A 19,083-nucleotide genomic window follows, 5' to 3' on the forward strand; every position below is an offset into this window, starting at 1 on the left:
GGGGGGGGGGGGGGGCAAAAAAATGTTTAACCAAAAAATGATAACCACTGGTGGTTTAAATAGAGAGAAACTATATATGTTTTAGAGAGAAAGAGAGATTATATGTGCTATATATAGGAACTAAAACTTAGTTATTTGAAGTTTGAATTGTAATATGCATTAATAATCTAGTTTAAGAGTGAAATCTAATTTATTCCAATGTCATCATGTACTTTTCCATGTCTGGATATCAATGCAAGTAACACGGGATGAAAGCAACTTGAGGTGGAGGTAAACTAAAAACTAAAGCTTTTAAAATCACTGAAAACAGTGGTATGAAATAAACAGCACTATATGCCAAGCATTGTATTATATGTTGTACATTACACACACACACACACACACACACACACACATACGTACAAATACTTATCTACAGATGAGAAAACTGAGGCAAAAAGATTTGCCTAATTTCAGATGACTATTAAGGGGCAAAACAGGATTACAGCCCATATTTATTTGATCCTGATACCCATGCTTTTTTACTACCTGCACATATATAATTCAAGATGTCCTGAAACTAAGAATATACTCTATGTATGTATTTAAGGAGCTCTCAATAACAAATACTCTAAAGATAGTTTTAAAAGAGGCTTTTATAACTGAATCAACGAATAGAAAATTTCTCCCAGGAAATATCACATACTAAATGCCAATTATCAAAAAAATCTTGACTTCAACACCAGCCAGATAAGATACTTTGCTTTCCAAAATGCTTCTTGGAAGTTTGAATTTGGCACAGAAAACATTGCAAAGAGTTTCAAACAAACATTGAAGAAATAAGAATGAATGAATAACAGTAGATCCAATGCATTTGAGGCTATCCTGTTTTCTTAAAAAGTTTTTAACTGTGTACATTACTCAGTGAAAAATCTCATCCTTTTTAATAAAAATAAATTAATGGACAAATCAAGGAAATTGAATATGGAACATCACAGATTACAGCATTTTCTCAAATCACAGCTGCCTCAAAAAGGGAAATGAAACTGTGAGGAAACAGAATTGTATGTTATGATAAAAATAATCCGGCCCAAATAATTAAAGATCTCAACCGATCATAAACCTACCCTTAACCACCAGTGTTTCTGACATAATTCTACTTATAATGCTTTTCTGTGATTATCTCGTCATCTTAAGTGGAGTTTTAGGAAAAGGAAACAAGTTTTAGAGTCCCACTCTCTTTGTATGACTTCAGTTCAAATCAACCTTTATTGAACTGTTCTATATTAAGATGGATAAAATAAGGACTGAGGAAAATGAGCTGAAGACTTCCCCCTTGAGAAGCATACACTCTAAGAGGGCAGCTAAATATGAGTGATATTATTATAATAAAAACCTAAATTAAATATATGACACAAACAGTGCAATACTCCAAGTCCTGTATAAAAAAGAGGATGATTAATTTTAACTTGGTGCTGGGAGGGCACTTGGTGTGGGAGAGCTTCTTGGGGACACTGGTGTTTAAATCGGATCTTACTGTTTTGCAAAAGCTAGTCAGGGGTGCACGGGTGGTTCAGTGGTAGAATGCTAGCCTTTCATGGGGGAAACCCGGGTCCGATTCCAGGACCATGCACCCACCCCCCCCTCAAAAAAAAAAGAAGCTAGTGGGGTTTGTTCCAAAGTTCTTTTTCAAAATATAAATAAATAGGATTTCGAACTTTAATTTACATTAGAGACCAAGTCTGATGCGCCTCCAATGTTAGAGTAAGTGCTCTTTGCTTTAATACAGTTTATGTAAAATCTCACAGAATGTACAATAACTGAAGCAATTCTGCATGCAAGCATTATCAATCTCTGATTTCATATTCTAAAGTGCACCTCTCTAATAACACCTATGCTGGCTACCTATTCAGGGAACTATTTTCAGGTAAAAACACTCAAATGAAAAGCAAAAGTCATTTTTTTGTCTTCTGTCAGTATTTCCACTGTCAAAACTGAGTTTTTTGACCAAGCTCTACCCTGAGATAAATAAACTCACGGAAGCCAAACTGCCAAGCATACAGCCTCAGTTCCATACATACAAGCTCTGTGAACAGGTGACCTAACTTGTCTATACCTCAGTATCCCCATCTGTAAGAGTAAGATGACTATGCCTATGGCATGTGCTTCTTGTGAGCATGAACAAGTTTATGTATAAAACGCCTAAAGCCAATGTAGCATTCAGGAAGTAAGCAATAAATGTAACTTTTAACCAAGAAATGTTTTCTAAGAGTTTATTTCTAATTTGCTACAACAATTTAAAAAAAAAAAGCAGTGTCCCATCCTTTTCTGCTTATATAAAGCAGACTTTGAAAGTACATTATTTACTTTCAAAGAAAGATACCATAAGAAAAGGCTAAAACTTGACTTCTAGACATCAGTTACAAAATCAGAGAAACAGCCTATTTCTGTGGCAAAAGAGCCACAACCCTGTAGATTGGAATGATTTCTAATTGTTTTGTTAATTCTTTTTTTAATTAATAATAAAAAAAAAAAAAGAGCCACAACCTAACCAAGGAAAGGACAAGCAGCAATTGCATTGTATTATAACAACAAAAATCCCCCAGGCAAGGATTAACAGCCACACTAATAGTTCTCTTCCCTTTTTTCTTTTGTTCCTTATACTTTTACAGCCAAATACCCTGTCGTTCCATTTACTATGTGTCACACAGGAAAAAAAAAATTGAGCTCACAGACCCACTCTCGAATATTTGACTGAAGCAATAGCAAAGTTTTCATTTTAAACCAAGTAAAGAAATTCGAGTTGAGTGTATCCTATTGTCTGTTCTTTCTATGGTGTTGCAATCCCTATGCAATCAAGGTCCCAGCAAGCTGAAGAGAATTCAGCTGGCCCACTCCCAGCAAAGAGGGAAATAAGATCCAGGCTGTGGGTTCTGATAAGACTATAGCAGATAAATGTACATCCCACAGTGAACATCCTTGGAAATTCCCAGCTCTCAGTAGTGAGGGAGTTAAAGGGCTCTGAAGCCTGTCTGCCTTGGTTCAGACCTTAGTTTTGTCACTTGCAAGGCACGTAACCAGAGACAAGGTAGTCACACCCTCAGTGCCTTAATCTGTAAAATGGGAATAAGTGAATTCCCATACTTGGCCCACAGTGCTATATAAGCATCTATTAAATTGAAAATGGCAGTAACTTCAGCATTTATGTTTATTTCCATAGGCAGAGATGAAAATGATCTCAGTTTTTAGTTTAGGACTTCTCCCATCATGGTTAAATAAAATGAGTGTTCAGAAAGCTCTTTTAAGAATTGATGCTGGAGTAATTGGCCATCAGAAGCATTACACTTCCTTACTTCTTTAATATCTAGAAGGTAAATTAAAATGCATCTGGATTTATGAGTATTTTAGAAAGACAAAACACACCTACCCATTGGTATTTTCTAGATATCCAAAAGGTTCACAATTAAAAAGAACCTAGGACAATGTCCCTTCAATTATTTTAAGAGCTAAAAATTGAAACAGCAAAGATATTAACGATTCGCTATCGCTAGGAAAGTAGCACAGCCTGGGAGGATTCCTAAAAAAAAGAAAATTAAGTGGAGAGATATTTTAACTCCTCTCCATAAAAGGTAAGTACTACCGAAGATAATAAAAAAGCTGAGTAGCAGAGTTTCATTCATTTTCATTCATTTTTAATAAAGTTTGCACTCGGACTTCCTTGAGCAAAGACTGAACACAGCAATCCTTTTCCAGTTCTAGACTAATGCGCTGTCCCACATAAACTATAAATATGCTTTAAGTCAAAATGTGTTGAGGGTCCATTACCAGCCTGCACTTAGATGTAAATTGAAACACTTATAAAGACTGAGATTTCAAATGCTCATCTGCAGGTGAGCCACTCAGATCTCAGACCTGGTCACACCAAGATACGTCATCTGGTCCCTTAAACTGACATGGTCATGATGAAAGCTGGAGACCCTTTTCCCTAGTCCTGATTCTACTGCTTGTTCTCTAATAAATACCAATTTGCTCTGTATAGCCGACATTTTCCCAAAAACCCTATCATGAATTATTTAGATGGTTTTATGGGAAAACTTAGGAAACAGACTGACAACGGAAACTTTATGCTTGAAATTTATTACACTCCACCCCTGACACACACAACCAAAAGAGGTTCTACACATGTGCTCACCCTTACTTTGATTGAGAAGTTTCTCAAGAGAGTCATATGAACCACCGAAAGCCTCCATCATTTTTGGAGTAGGTGTAAGAAACATAGGATGAAATAAAAGAATAAATGAAATGAGATATTAAGTGCCTTTATTAGTTGGCATTTAAGTTTTGTTTGAAAAGCAGATCAAAACTTAGGTTTGGGTCCCAAATTATTGTTAAAAGAACCAGTAAAATCCCTGTTTCTGAACTTAGGAACACTTTTTTTTTCCATTAATTTCATTTACACTCTATATCCACCCAATACCCATTCCTTGGAGAAATTTTTGTGTTGTGCCTTGCGAGGTGTGGGGGGGATGGGCAAAAGAGGTAGTGACTCTGTTTTTCATCACCAAAGAAGTTTTTTTTAATATCACATTTGTCTTCTATTATATGATTGCAAGTTTCACCCACTCACTTTGTGAGGTGTCCTTGGAAAGTCTTACTGGGTTTTAAAAGTTGCGGTATCACTGCTGCAAAAAAGGACACATTACTTTCAGAACCACTTTGCTCTTTCCCGTTCGTCCTTCCTTTTTTCTTTCTTTCAAGATCTATTTTATTTCAATCTTTCTGATAAGTGTTGAGTAAAACAGACCCCTACACACAACCCTGGCACTAGCCGACGCCCTAGGAACACTCTTTGATTTAGCACCGTTCTGAGAGTCGGGAAACACGCGAACGAAAAACAATCAGACCGGCTCTAACCCGAAACCCCTGGGTTTTCTCCCAGTTCCATCCTCACAGGATCCTGGTGGGAACCGCCGGGCGTACTCCGGCCACGAGGCCGATTCCCAGGCCGCCCGGCCAGGAGACGCTGCGGGCCAGTCCCCCGGGACCGCCCGCCGCCCGCGCCACCACCCCCGCCGCCGAGTTCCGCGCCGCCGGCAGGGGTTACTCTCGGTCATTCTGCTGCACAGTCTTACCCCAGCTTCCCCATTCGTGCCGGGCCTGAGGCTGCCCCAAGAGACGAGCAGTAAAGGGCTAGAAGATTGGAGGGGCGTGAGGAACGGGCACCCCAGCTCCGGGTTTCCGCAGGCTCCCCTTCGCTTTATGTCTTTTTTTCTTCTTCTTCTTCTTCTTCTTCTTTTTTTCTCAAAGGAACAAAACCCGTCCCCCCGCTGCACTAGGGACACCAGCTCGGGTGCGCGCACAGGAATTGTAAGCAGGACCCCGAGGCCAAAACAAAGACCCTGCAGCCTCAAGCCATCAACTGCGCAAGATATCCCGTTCAGGACACCTCCGGCTCGAGTTCTTGGAGAACAAGGACATGCTACTCCAGTCTGGGGACGCACAGAGACGATCCCCTAGTCAGAGTCCAACTCAGACCAGCTTCTCAAGGATGCGGCCAGGAACTAAGAGCTGGCATTTGTCCCGGTGGGCGCGGGTCGACCCGCAGCCAGAGGGGTTTCCAGCACGCTCGGGAGCTCCGGAACAAAGGGAAGGTTTTGTGCCGGACCTGCCACTCTCCCCACCCCTGCAGCGGCGCCCCAGCACGCGCAGGAGCCCCCTAACTCCCTGCGCCCGAAGCATTGCGCTCCGGCTCTCCACGCCCAAAGATGCTCGGCTTACTCCGCGGACCCGCGAGCCCCGAGCGTAGCAGCGACGCATTCAAGGATCTCTAATCGTAGGAAGTCCCCTTCCCGTTTACGCCAGCCCCCACCCCATTTGCGTTGCAAGGGATAGGGGGATCAAGGGATACCGGCCCGAGTCTCGGAAACCCGGCACTTCCCAAAGCCTCCTCGGCCGGGGAAACAAAACAAAACAATTACGCCCTAGTCACGGGAGAGGCTCTTACCTGGTTTCCACTTTTCTGTCTGCGACTTTTTCCCCCACCCTTTGGCAAACCCTTCTGGGGGAGGGGACGTGTAGAAGAACAAAAACAAGCAGCAAACCGCCCTGCGAAATTGGCTCGAGCGGCGAGGGTCCTGCGACACCCCCCGCCCCGGCCACCCGCGCTGAGGTTGAGATGTATCGGCTCGGTACGGCAGGTCGCGGCCCCACTCACTCTCCCTCGGAATTACCGGGGTTTTGCCGCGACTAGTTCCTTTTATAGATTCGGCAGAGCTGAGCGCAGGGGTTACTATCGGTCAAAGCCTGTTCTCTCCCTCCTCCCCGCCCCCTTCCCGGACTCTGTTTATGTAGTTCAGTCACTCAGCACAAAGCACGTGGAGCCGCGGTCCGCCCCTTAAACAGGCGCGGTCCTTCGGATCCGGACAGGGCCGGGGTTGGGAAAGGGGTGCCGGCAGCTCCAGAACCAGGGTTCGTGTCCCCAGCCCCCGCCCCGGTCTGCCAGCCCAGAGCAAAAGCGGGAAAAGCGGGGCCTGGAGCTGCGCCCGAGATTCCAGTCCACGTTCTGGGCAGACAACAGCACTGGTGGAAATCGCTTCCTCTAAACTTGCGTTGCCCGCAATTTTTTTTTCTCTTCCCTTTGTTAGTTTACTACTCAGTCGGAGGGATTGTGGGAGAGAGGGCAAGAGGCTGAAACCCAGCAGGAAGCCAACACTGTGGTCTTTCTTTCCTTCCCGAGGCCCGGGGTGGAGCGGACGGGGTTTGGGGCAGGAAGGTGGCCAGCCCTGAGGACCTGGCCAGCCCTGGGGACTGCTGCTTTGGTTTTCCATCTCAAATCTTGACTTCGGCATTCTGCATTCGATAGACGACCCGTTCACTGTCTTTGAGAGCCTCGCCCTGGCTCCCCGGGTCCCTGGCAAGAGCCAGTAAAGAGCCCTTTGCACTGTCTATTGGTAACTGAAAGGAAAGGAGATGTGTGAAACCGGGAACAACGTGGGCCAGCCCCGTTTTTATTTTCCTGGTATTGGTAAAGTCCCTGTGATAAATCCATGGGGCTTAGGTTTCAGCTAGTTTAGATTTGGTGAGTGCAGCTAGAGAATCAGTCCTGTAAAATTATATAGTTACTCCAGGAGCAAGAGGTCAGTGGATACAAAGGGACCCCACATGCCTTATGTCTCAAGTCAAGTCATAAATCAAGTCAGCAAGTTGTAAAATAAATATCTTCTCTTCCTACCCAGAAACGTCTTCTCTGCACATAGGTAGACAAGACACCCCCCTTCCAGGAGCCCCAGAGGTTGATGGGCAGGAACATACATCAGGGGTTTTGTCACATTCAGGACAGCCCAGTGAAGAGGACCTCGCGGGCATGGAGGTATAATTGGGGGGCCTTACGGCATGGAATTCTGGGGTCCCAGATACTCAGAACTCCAGATGGCATGGCCTCAGGGCCGTGTGGAGGAAGAAGGGATGCAGTTTGAGGAAGACCAGAGCCTTGTATTCTTCTAGCCCCAGGGCCCAGGACAACTGCCCCTCCTGCCCTGGTCCAGCCCTGGTCCAGAGACTGGACTCTGGGGTTAAATTTGTCTGAACCATATGGCCAGCTGCTTAGGTAATGAATTTTGCCTCCATTTCTTCATCTTGAAAATGGAGAGAAGGTGCACGTACTCTGCCCCACAGAGTGTTCTGAAGATGAGTTTTATGGAAACCTTGGAGCTGCTTGAAAAAATGGCACTGTAAACCCAGAAGGTGTTATTAGCTGACTGTTACTGTCATTTCAGGTACCAGCCATAGTCTTTAAAGTTTTTCCCACACCAAACTTAAAACTCCAGGGCTAGCCAAAAGTTAAGAGGAATCTGCCTGACCGTCTATATAGAGGAAGGCTCCTATCATGATTTTAGGGTGACTTTAGGATATGATTAAGTCTCTGTGTACTGCACCCACCCCCACTTCTACTTCCACCTCCTATCTCCTTTGCCCCCACCCACATCTATCACAGTGCTTAAAATCCTACCACCAAAATCATTCTTTTGGGATTTTGAAGGCTCTGGCTCCTAAGAGAACCCTAATAAGGTCATATGTTTGTTGTTATGACCTCATATGTAATGGAGAAAGGGTTACAGTAAATCCCATGGGATACTGGGAGAAAGAAGGTGAGCCGAACAGAAAGGAGACAGCTATTAATTCCAAATACCTAAGTCTATGGCCTCAGAAGAGACCAAGCCTTCAAAGAAAGGAAGGAATTTGGCCAGGTTACATGCGGACAGATGTCTCCTGACCCCAAACCCACACTTTCCAAGTGCAACAGCTTCATATGACAAGAGTACTACATTCCAAACATGAAAGCCTTGGAGAATGTGCCACTTGAGAAAGAGGTTTTCAGGTGTGCGTTCTCTCCCCTCCAATCCTGGAAGGTCATCGGCTGATTTGCTCCTGAGCATACTGAACTGAGTTTTCCTCCAAGTCTGTCAGTTCCCACTGACACCAACACCCATCACTGAAGCCTCACTTTAGGTGACCCTTCCCAAATGAGAAGGAAAGCCCTTCCTCCTTGCCTTTTCTCTAAAGAAGTTGATTCCATAATTGTAGCCTAGGTGGCTTGAGATTCTATTCTGAGACAACCGTGGCATCTTCTAATTACAGAATCAACCTTCGGGCAGCTGTGGCCTTGAAGACCCTACTGGAGGTCATGGAGTTGCAGAGAAGCTTCATGGAGATGTTTAAGTTAGGGATTCCGTAAAAGGCTTTGCTTGGAGGTTGCTTTGATAAATGACATCTGTTAATTTGTTTGTGTAAATGTACATATGCACATTGTTTAAAATATAAATAATTTGCAGTATGCCTGTGTTTTCTGGTTGTTATGTACACTGTTTGGTTCCTGGAAACTGAAAAACAATAGAGTATTACAGGAAAATGATGAAGAATAAAGAAGAAAGTATTCTAAAAATAACCTTTCAAGCTGAATTTGAAGACCTAATATCTGGAATCTTGGAGAATTCCTGGAGAATGAGAGATATCTCAAAAAAAAATTTTTAATAAAAGAAGGTAGTTCAACTTTCATATATAAAGAAGAATAAAAGGATCTACAGTTCATATTTGGGTCAGCTTAATTCCAGTGCATGGTTAGGCACAGAAGCAATTCATCAATCAATATTCAAATAAAAACACACACCATTACTTGTAGAATAGGTCATGCACAGCAAAAGCCCCCAATACCTGCAATTCAATTCCGTTTAACTGGACCTATGCAATCCCCTTCTGTACTAAGGTGACTCCTACTGACATGAAAGCAATAGATTGAAAGCAATTACCACTTTTAGATTTGGGTAAGATGTTCTGCTTGTCACTGGCATGAACAAGTTAGCCTGGGTCATAGACAGATCTAGTCCCCTGAATTACTAGTGGGTCAGTGACTTATAATTCTTTTTAAAAGCCACCCTCCCAATCTACTTCTTTTCAAGCTCTCCTTCTTTAGGAGACAAACTGCTTGAAAGATTTAACCCCTGCTTACTCCATCTCATTCACTCCCCAGTCCATTGCAATCAAATTCGTGCCCCCACCACGCTCAGTCTGTTTTGTCCAAATTCATTAATGACGTCCTTTTAAAATAAAAAAAGAAAGAAACAGAGAAAGCATGCACAAGAAAGAGAGAGAGAGAGAGAATGAGAGAAAGAAAGAATGAGAGAAAGGGAAGGATAGAAAGAAAGGAAAAAAAGATGTTTATGTGTTTAATCTTTTAAATTAAAAATCTTTTTTAATTTTTTTTACTTTGTAGTTTACAAATACATAAAACAGGTATGTTTAAATTTAAGTTACATATTTATTAAGGTAAGGAACTATATAGAAAAAAAACATTTGTCCTTAAAGACATACTAAGGAATAAACTGTTGTACAAATTATTGCACGTGTGAAATATCTTTTAAATGTAGAAAAATACAGAGAAAAGTGATCTCTGGTATTTGATGGAATTGGCCCCACCTTCCTTCTTGAAACTAGTTCTTCTCTTATATTTCATGAATCTGATTCTCCTGCCTCTTTAATGCTCTTTTCTTGACTCTTCTTTTACTGTGTATTTCCTGATATTGGTTTCTCTTCACATTTCTACACGCTGTCCCCATTACTCCACCCTCATCCCCGTCCCCAACAATATTAGCTGCTCTCTTGGAGCCATTTAAAACCTGTGTTTCCAGCCCTCCATTCTTGTGGAGCTCCAGAATTGTTCTTCCTAACACGTGGAGGTGGCTCCAGCAGGACCCAGCCGTGTGCCGGAGCTGGCCCCAACCAGTTCAGGAGAACTGATTGTACAGATCTCTTCCTAAATCTGCAGTAGGTGACCTAGACCTGGCTAGCTTGAAATCGCCAAGGAAACCCATAAGCACTACAAATCAGGGACTGTCCTTATTTTTGAAAGCCAGTTGTTAACATTTACCAGCACACCAATGAGCAGGACATTCTGCAAATAAATCCAAAACCAAGTATCTTACCTTCCTCTTACATCTCCCCCCCCCCACCCTTTATTTCTTATATCAGTTAATGATATCATCGTCCACTCAAAGACTATGGGAAGTTATCCTTGCTTAACTATTTCACCTCACTGTCACCGTCTTTCTTCTCGCATCTTAAAAAGCACCAAAGTCAAGTCAATTGTACCTCCCAAAAGCTCTTAAATCTGTCCCTTCTCCATCCCTACTGCCTTAGTCCAGGCTGAGACATCTGGGCTTCTATGCTGCAGTAACCTCCAACAGCTGTCCCTGACTCTAGTTTGTCCCTCTTTCTATTCATCTTCTCCATTGAAGATGAAGTAATTTTTCTAAGGGCAAAACAAAACAAAGACAAAATCTCTCTAATATCATTTTCCTCTTCAAAACTTCCTGTGGCTCTCTCCATTGCTTACTAAAAAAAACAAAACAAAACACCCTCAAAGTTCCTTAGGAAGACCAAAAAGAACTTTGGGAACATGACATTTGAAGGCCTTTTAAGTCCGACTGTACACCCTACTACTTCCTCCATCCCTTCTATCTCCCTTCTCATCCCTCTCCAGCTCCAATTCTACAAATTTACTGTGTGTTTGCTCATGTAGATTCCATTACTTGGAAACCCCCCGCTCATCTCCTCGGCTGTCCTATTTAAGAAACTCTTGAGTAACAGGAGACAGAGAAAAGTTGTTGAAATTTCTTTAAACTGTGTATTGCAGGAGATGGATGGAATTAAATAGCTAATGCTACTATGCTATTATTCTAGAAACAGAAGACAAGAGGGACAGAGAGGAGAAGAGGTGCTGAAACCACTTCCGTAATTAGATGGAAAGATGTGGGATACAGTAGAGAAAGGAAGGAAGGAAGGAAGGAAGACAAGAAGACAGGAAGTTAAGAAAGCAGGAAGGAAGGAAGGGGAGAAAAGGGAAGGAGAGCGAAAGGAAGGAACAGAAGGAAGCAAGGTGGAGAGAAAGAAAGAGCAAGAGAGAAAGAAAGAGAGGGGGGGAAAGGAAAGAAGTAAGGGAGAGAGACAGAGAGGCAGGGAAGGAAGGAAAGAAAGAGGGAAGGATGGAGGGAAGGGAAGAAGGAAGGGTAGGGAAAAACAGAAGGAACGTTTTTTAAGTATCCAAACTAAATTTAAAACATTACACTCAAGTCAGATCCATTGACAAGTATAACAATAGCTTCAGAGAGCAGTGAGTGCCCTTAAGTTTGAAAAAAAAAAAAGTTAAGCATTTATTATGGCAGAAGTGCTAGCCACATTCCTCCCCTTGTTCTACAGAGTACTTTTTTTTTGCCTCTTGTGAAGAATTCATATTCCTGGCTGCGATTTCAGGAATGAGGGACTGTTTTATTTCTTAGCCAGGAGTTCTCCTTTTCTCTGACATGTTCATGAAAGATTAAGTAATTAAGAAACAAAGAAATACTGGAAAATGTTCCTGATTCCATTTTCTCTTAGATCTCCAGGGGGACAAGCCTCTCCTTTTGTTCCCTTTGGGGAGGAGTCCTGTGGGAGCATTTGTGTTTCCCTGTTGTCCTCAATGGTCTGGTGTTGATTTCATCCATTCTTGCAACTGTACCCTTCACGGCTTCTAACATTCCCTGGATGGAATGCATGTTCCCGCCTCCTCAAAGATGAAACATCCAGGAACAGACCTTTATTTGCCTTCCTTTTCTCTGTGTTTCTCCTGACTGATGGTCACCAGGAGAAATCGGGAGCAATTCCTTAGCTGGGTGGTTGTCCCCATGACCCACACGTGTTCACCCGTCAGTGGGCAGTGGGCTCCATTCACAGAAATCTGGGCTTCCGTGCTGCCCCTAAAGCCAGCTTCCTCACCGCTGGCTCCTGTAGCCAGCTGAGTCCAGAGGTTGGGAAGCCCTGGGCGCACTGCTGGAATGAAAAAAGAAAGATAAATTGGGAAATAATATTCTCAGCCTAAGGAAAATGAAGTCAGAGGTTAGAGAAAAGAGGGAAAGATGATGTCATAATGAAGGTCAGAAAAGCTGAGCTGCTGACCTGCAATGTAACAACATGTGTCAAGAGCATTTGACACATTAGTTTACCTGAAGGAATTCATCCTAAGGAAATGCACTTCCCCCACCAAAAAATGGCCAAAGACTTATGTTCAAGAAATTTTGTTACTGCTTATTCAAAGCAGTGAACGTTTTTTAAATGTTTAATTATCTAACAGCAGGAAAATTCTAAAACAAACTATGGCACATTCGTATGATGGAAATACAATGCAGCCATTAAAAATAATATTTTAAAAGATTACTGATACAGGAAATGCTCATGGTAAAGAAGTACAAATAGGAAAACTACAGCAGTGTGTATATGTGATTACTATTCAGTAAAAAAAATTATTAATACCTTTAATAGTCTTTTTCACTGGATATATACACAGAAAAGATTGCAAAGAAACTATCTGAATGTTAACAGGTTTTTTGTGGATGGTGGGATTAGGAATGATTTTTTTCATACATGTCTGTATTTTTCAAAATGTCTGGGATAAACTAAGAAAACAGTAGGAAAAACAGAGTTCAGATAAGTGATAGGAATGAGAGTTTACGACTGCAGAAAGGCAAAGCATAAATTACCAACCACATGGAAACAGCAAACTCTAACATATTTTAAAGATATGTTGCACGTTAGCAAAGAAAAGAAGAGAATGAGGAGAGATGAAAATGGTTAAGGCAGCTAGGACTTCTTAGGGAGTGGGTTTATAAAATGTAAAATAAAATAAAGGGAGAGGATTTTAAACCAATCCTAGGGATCCACAGCCAAGTGCTTGTTGCTGAATGTTCAAATCTCCCTACTTGTCTGACCTTCGGTTTTATCCCTCTTATTTGTACAGCATATCTGTATGTCCTCAGGCATGTCACGTTACCTCTTTGTGCCTCAGTTTACACATCTGTCAAGTGGAGGTTAATAGTAGAACCTACTTTAGAGGATTTCTATGAATGTTAGACAAGTTAGTACATAGGAAATGTTTAGAACTGCACCTGACATCTAGTACTAAGAAACGACACCTGTTATTATTATTACCATTTATTAAAATTATGTTATTATTATTATTGCTAGCTGTGATGGCTAATTTTAATGTGTCGATTTGGCCTCTGCTTTAGTAAATTTTGCCTTAAAATTAAACTCTCTGCTGGGTTTCCAGCCTGCCCACATCCCCATATATTTAAGACGCAAAACTGTAACAACTCTTACCAGCATTTCCAGCCTGCTGGCCTGACCTACATCATTTGCCCATAATCACATGAACCAATTCTGTACAACAATTTTCAAATATATATACCTGTACTGTCTTGGTTGTCTTTCTCTGGAGAACCCTGACTGGCGCATTATCGAAGCAACAATATGACCATTTCTCAACATCCAACAATAACTGATTACATGCTACTCATTAAAAATCCAACCTGTGGATTTCTCAATTGATGTTTTCAATTAAATTATCCAGTAAGATCCACTTCACCAGCCTGGAGTTTAAATATGATTATATCTCTTTTTTATTTTCTATTTACTCACTCAAATCCCCACCTGCTTGTTAGCAGGAAGTCCAGGGTCTCTCAGAGACCTCTTTCCTTCCCTCTTCTGGAATTGCCTGAGAGCCCCAAGGGCTCCGCAGAGATCTAGAGAGGCCAATCGGTTCACCATCAAGCTCCAATTTTTAGAAGCCTATTGCTCTGCCGCTGGAACTCAGAGCCCCACTGAAGACTGGTCCCATGCATTCTTTTCTGGTCCTTTGCTGAAATTAGCCCATCCTGGTTTTGATCCGGGAACAGCCTTCAATGGGACTCTGCCCTTGGGCTCTAAAAGTTCACCCACCTTAGCTGCTATCAGAGGCAGCTTACTGCCCACATCCAGCTCTCCGATACATGTTTGAGGTGGGAATATTGGAATTTTATTTGAATTAATTGACAAGATCGGAATTGTCACGCAACCTTTACTATTCACTTCTGTTGAAAAGATGGAAGATCTCACCACACGAGGCCCTTTCCTACAAGAGGGAAAAGGGGCTGTCTTTAGCTGAAGCCTGCTGTTTCCATTTTGTCAAAGACCCCACTAATCCCTCTTTTTCCTAGACAGCCTGCTTCACTCAGCTGGCACTACCTGCCCAGCCCCTGGCAGCCTCCGATTTGTGACCCCTGGCCTAAAAGTTCTAGGAGGGCAGGAGAGGGCTAGTGCATCAGGCACTCTGGAATGTGTGGAGGGAAGCACCGAGCGAGCGTGTGAGTGAGGTAGGCAGTCCAACGTAAACCTAGATGAAAGCAAATCCAGCTGAGGGCCAGTGTGTGTATAATACAGCCGAACTCTCACCTCTGCGTCAATGTGATGACTCACATCTGTATTGCAGATCATAACCCCTGGAGTTTCTACTTTCACATTTGTGGTCCTAATTGAACACAACTTGAGTCACAAAGCAAAAAAAAAAGAAAGACCTCAACAAAAGTAACATCACTTCCTCAACAATCTCACCCTTCACAGGTATCAAAGCCCTAGTTAAATCAGCAGGGGAGACTCAAAGAAATCAGAAGCCACACTCTCTTTTTGGTAACTAAAACTGTGAACAAAGAGAATATCCAGATCCATTAAAGTTCAAAGTTTCATCCATGTCACTTTGTTTACTGAATCAAACCCTGAAAGAAACAAAGGAAGCCAGATGAAAAAGTCAGCACTCCACTGGGGATGGGCTCTAAGGCAAAGTTGGAAAAGAAATGGGCCAGAAAATCATGTGGGTAGCTGAGGACACAAAAGCATTCCCAAAAGTATCTTCAGGGTGTCAAAGAGTTTTGAACAACCTAAGATTCAACGAGCTAATGACTAGATAGTTCAATTATTTCTTCTGCAGATAATTTGTCACCTCCTACTTCTATGAAATGACCACTGTGCCGTATAAAATGATAGAATGAAAAGTAACTTGCAGTTTCACACCCTTCATTTTCTTAAAACCACGCAAAGGCAAACAGAAATGTGATACTATGAGACTTCAAGGAAACTGTAGAGTCAAAGTAATTTGATTCTACAAACAGATGCTTGACAAGAAGTTATATTTAAATCAACCATCAATCAGTACATAATTTCTAAATTTAGGCATAAATAACCTTTTCACTTCATCTTCCTCATCGCTATATGCCTAGAATTATATTTTATACTGACTAAATGAGGTGCATTATTTGATTTTTTTTAACTACATAAACACCTGGAGGCTAAATTTCTTCAGGCCAAGAAATAGATTTTGTTTTGTTTTGTTTTTCACATGGGCAGCCACCGGGAATCAAACCCAGGTCTTGGGCATGGCAGGCGAGAACTCTGCCTGCTGCACCACCATGGCGCACCCATATTTTTAAATATAAAAGATGTCTCCTCAAAAATAGTAGGAGAGGGCTGGCCATGGTGGCTCAGGAGAGAGTTTTTGCCTGCTATGCCAGAGACCGGGGCTCGATTCCCGATGCCTGCCCATGCAAAAAAAAAAAAAAAAAAAATCGAGAGTGTTTGTAACCCACACACAGCAGAAGATGAAAAATCAACCAGTGGAAATGATTTTGCTGTGTTAGCAGTCCCAGAAGTATGCACCTAAATGCTCTCTTTGACAGTATATTTGGGCAGGAACTTTTAGAAGGGTACATGATATTGAATAAATCTGCTTGACTGGGGAAAAATTTCTAGTGGTCTAAAAATCAAACCTTTAAATTTTGAAGGTGTTTTTTAAATGAAAATAAATTCTTAAAATAATATTTGAAAAAGTGCTATATGCTCATAGTCAGGGATATTTACTCACAGCCAAAATATAGTTCAGACTATAAAGATAAAGGCTATGACAAAGGTACAAAGAGAAAAATGGAAATCACTGCAAAATCACCCCCAGAGAATGACTTCTGTATCTGCTGAACATTCTTCCAGAGTTTTTACTATAAATAATTATAACTTGGACATGTATTTTTCATTTTTTAAAATGAGCTCAATCCATAGATGCTATTCATAGCTATCGCTTTCACTGTATCAATATAACATGGACATGTTTCCATGTCGACAAATATAGATTTATAGACTTACATCAACATTTTAAATGGATATATAATATTTCTCTGTATTTATGCATCATAACTTGAAAGAAAATCCTTATAATAGGCATTTCGCTTGTACCCATCTTTCTATAATCATAAAAAACACAGCCACAAACATCCTTGCGCTATCTTTGCACACATGCCCAAAGATTCCATAGAATATTTAGAATATAAAAGTGGGATTGCTGAAACTTAGAGTAGTCATACATTACACTTTGATACACATAGCTAAATTGCCCTCCTTAAAGCTGGCTCCAACATACTCTTCTGAGCAGTATGAGAAGCCTAGTTAGGTTTTTTTAACTATCGAAGAGTAAGTTTTACTTTTTTTTTCCTTTCCATCTACAGTTCTACGACTCTTACATATGTGTAGGTTTGCATTGCCACCACCTTAACCAGGGTATGGAACAATTTCATCTCCCTTAAAACTCCTTCATGCTACCCACTTACAATCAGAACATCATACTCTACCCTTTCACCCATCACCAAAACCCCTGGCAATCATTGATCTGTTCTTTGTCATTATAATTTTCTCTTTTCAAGAATGTCATATAAATGGAATTATGTAGTATGAACCCTTTGGTGACTGGCTTCTTTCACTCAACATAAACCTTTTGCAGTTCATCCAAGATGTTGCATGTCTCAATAGTTCAGTCTATTTATTGCTAAATACCATTTCATCGTAAGGATGTACTACAGTTTGTTTATCCATTCACCTATTGAAGGACATTTGTTTGTTTTTCCCTAGTGTTTGGCCTTTATAAACAGAACTGCGACAAACATTCAACAACAGGTTTTTGTGAGAATCTAAGTTTTCATCTTTTTTTTTTTTAGAATCCAACTGGATTTTATTTGACATGGAATATAATATTTATGACTACATGAACAGCAAAGTGAAAAGACAAGGCAGAAAAGACATGGTTCTATCTAATTTATATAATTAAGTAAACAGGAGGGTAAGTCATTAAATGAATAACAAAACAGTTGAGTCTGATGGGAGGATTTTCTTTTTCTAGTGCCCATACTTTTGAAATTTCCACTTTCTGTTGTCCAGTGGACACACCTGCCGCGTTTTGAGCCAGCGAGAGATGCAGTGGAAGTGAAAAGCATGATTGCAGACTCCCCATGCAACGGTACATTCCTCCGAAGTAGCTGAGGCCTGGTTAGCTTGACATTCTATGCAAAGATCCATAATGTGGTTCCTGCAGATGGCACAGTTATCAACCACAATGTCCCAGGCCCAGAGGGCTACCGCATTCCACTTTTTCACTTCAAAGCGTTTCTTGCCCGCCGCTGTTAGTGCGGCTCGGGATATCCACGTCCATCGCTGCCGCCATTTTGGAAACTCACCAAGTTTTCATTTTTTAACCTAAACACAGGAGTGCGATTGCTGGATCGTATGGTAAGTGTATGTTTAACTTTATCAAAAACAGCCAAACTTTTTGCCAGGGTTACTGAACCGCTTTACATTCCCACTAGCAATATATGAGGTTTCACTTGTCCTATAGCCTTGTCAGCGCTTAGGGTTGTCATTATTTTTGGCTTGAATCATTCGAATAAGAGTATATTGGTATGCGTATGCCTAGTTTTTCATTCCTTTATGAACACTGTTATCTATTTTTCAAATCATGTCCAATCTAATTTATTTTTTATTTGTATTTCCTTCGATTACTAGTAAGATTAAATATCTTTTATATGTTAATTGATCTTTTCTTACTAATTTGTTAAAGCTCTTGTTAAACAAGCCTTTTAACTCCCAAACTGTTACATATGTTGCAAATATTTACCCAGTTTGTCATCTTTTTTTATTTCTTGAATTAATCATATAAGTTTTTTCCTTTAGCACTTCTGGCTTTGATGTTTGGAGATTCCTTCTCCATTTCAAGATTACAGAAATACTCAACTTCATTTCTTCAAGCACTTCCCTAAATTATTAAATGTTCAGCTTTATTGTCACTAGCGGCCTTCACCCCAGGACTGATGAGTTGAGGCTCAGACCTGGGATAAAGATCAGGGCAGTCTCCTGGCTCCTTGCAGGGTAATTAAAGTTTTCTTTCAAAAGTGTTTCTCTCTCAAGAGGGGGCCGGTTTCACACAGCCACATCAAAACATTATGTTAAATCTTCTGCTGAGTTTAAAGTGAAGAAGCCAGGATGTGTCCTGGGTAGAGCGATTGTTCTGACTCTTTGTAAAAAGGACGGTGGGGGGAGGGCTGGAGGGGTTGAGACTCTTCCTGATGAGACTGCTAAAAATTCCATCTCTTTCCCCCAGAGAGCAAGAAAATGGCCTTTCAAAAAAAGCAACAATTAATTAACAGTCCTGATTTAGACTCCACACACCTCAAAGAACAGTTTTAATGAGTAGGTAGGATTCATGTTGAGCTGAGCAGAGGCTGCCCCAAATGTGATCTGGAGGGAAAGATGCAGAAGGAAGGCTCAGCAACCGACCGGGGGCCCTGGTGTTGGGGAGAGCCAGGGAAGCTACCTACAGACAAGAAGAGAAAAATAAATATGCAAGAAAGCAAACTGCCCAAGGAGAAAGAACATAGTAAAGAAAAGTAC

The 19,083-nt window shown here is 41.4% G+C and overlaps 1 protein-coding gene, 1 long non-coding RNA gene and 1 pseudogene across 3 annotated transcripts in view; 1 reads left to right on the forward strand and 2 right to left on the reverse strand.

Moving 5' to 3' along the window:
* ABCA1 (ATP binding cassette subfamily A member 1) overlaps nucleotides 1-6,291 on the reverse strand; it is a 131,837-nt gene extending 125,546 nt beyond the window's left edge. The window contains exon 1 of one of the 2 annotated variants that reach the window (XM_077140813.1): nucleotides 6,210-6,291. The gene's annotated coding sequence lies outside the window, so the exon portion shown is untranslated. The other variant, XM_077140805.1, reaches the window with a different exon arrangement.
* On the forward strand, nucleotides 5,773-8,760 carry LOC143667062 (uncharacterized). Its single transcript, XR_013167833.1, has 3 exons — nucleotides 5,773-6,447; nucleotides 7,215-7,348; nucleotides 8,617-8,760. It is a non-coding gene; the product is annotated as an uncharacterized LOC143667062 (long non-coding RNA).
* Nucleotides 8,761-17,357: 8,597 nt separating this feature from the next.
* On the reverse strand, nucleotides 17,358-17,863 carry LOC143659408 (E3 ubiquitin-protein ligase RBX1 pseudogene; annotated as a pseudogene).
* Between the last annotated feature and the right edge of the window lie 1,220 nt (nucleotides 17,864-19,083).

This window comes from Tamandua tetradactyla, chromosome 2 (assembly GCF_023851605.1).
Source record: "Tamandua tetradactyla isolate mTamTet1 chromosome 2, mTamTet1.pri, whole genome shotgun sequence".
NCBI classification, from domain to species: domain Eukaryota; kingdom Metazoa; phylum Chordata; class Mammalia; order Pilosa; family Myrmecophagidae; genus Tamandua; species Tamandua tetradactyla.